Genomic DNA, 721 nt, shown 5'->3' on the forward strand with positions numbered 1-721 from the left:
CATTTCAGTCTGGAATATGGAATATCTTTCAATAATCTATGATTTAGCTGCTAAATTGTCAAATACCACCGTCTGCTCGCTACCCAGGGGCTTATGTATGTACTTAACCTAACTAACTATCCGGTGTGCACAACATTGTCAGACTAAACTCCGGCTGACACCCCAAAAACCTACAATCCGCTACAGAAAAATGTATATTGATTGTTTATTAACTGGTCCCTGGCCTTCTATCATTTCACGAAAGTGACCCCCAGGCAAAGCAAGTTGAGTATCCCTGGACTAGAGGATATGAAGGTATAGACTAGAGGATATGGAGGTATAGACTAGAGGATATGGAGGTATAGACTAGAGGATATGAAGGTATAGACTAGAGGATATGGAGGTATAGACTAGAGCAGTGGTTCCCAACCTACGGTACGCGTACCGTAGGTGGTACTTGCGCCCCCTGCTGGTGGTACTTGGAAGGCTCTGTGAAAAAAAAGTTTTTGTGCAAAATCCATGGTGGTCATTAGTAGTAGTTTTCAAACATGTGAAAGTGAAATAATAATAATAATTATTAATATTAATGGCAGTGTTTCTCAAGGTAGGTGGTACTTGCGCCCCCCCCTGCTGGTGGTACTTGATCCCTGGAATCCCAATGTTTAAATTATGAAATAAACCCAACTTTAAAATCAATTGTAAAACATGTTTATCTATCAAAATAATACTACGAATGAAAATA

The sequence above is a fragment of the Poromitra crassiceps genome (assembly GCF_964638095.1).
Source record: "Poromitra crassiceps genome assembly, chromosome: 1".
Classification (NCBI taxonomy): Eukaryota; Metazoa; Chordata; class Actinopteri; order Beryciformes; family Melamphaidae; genus Poromitra; species Poromitra crassiceps.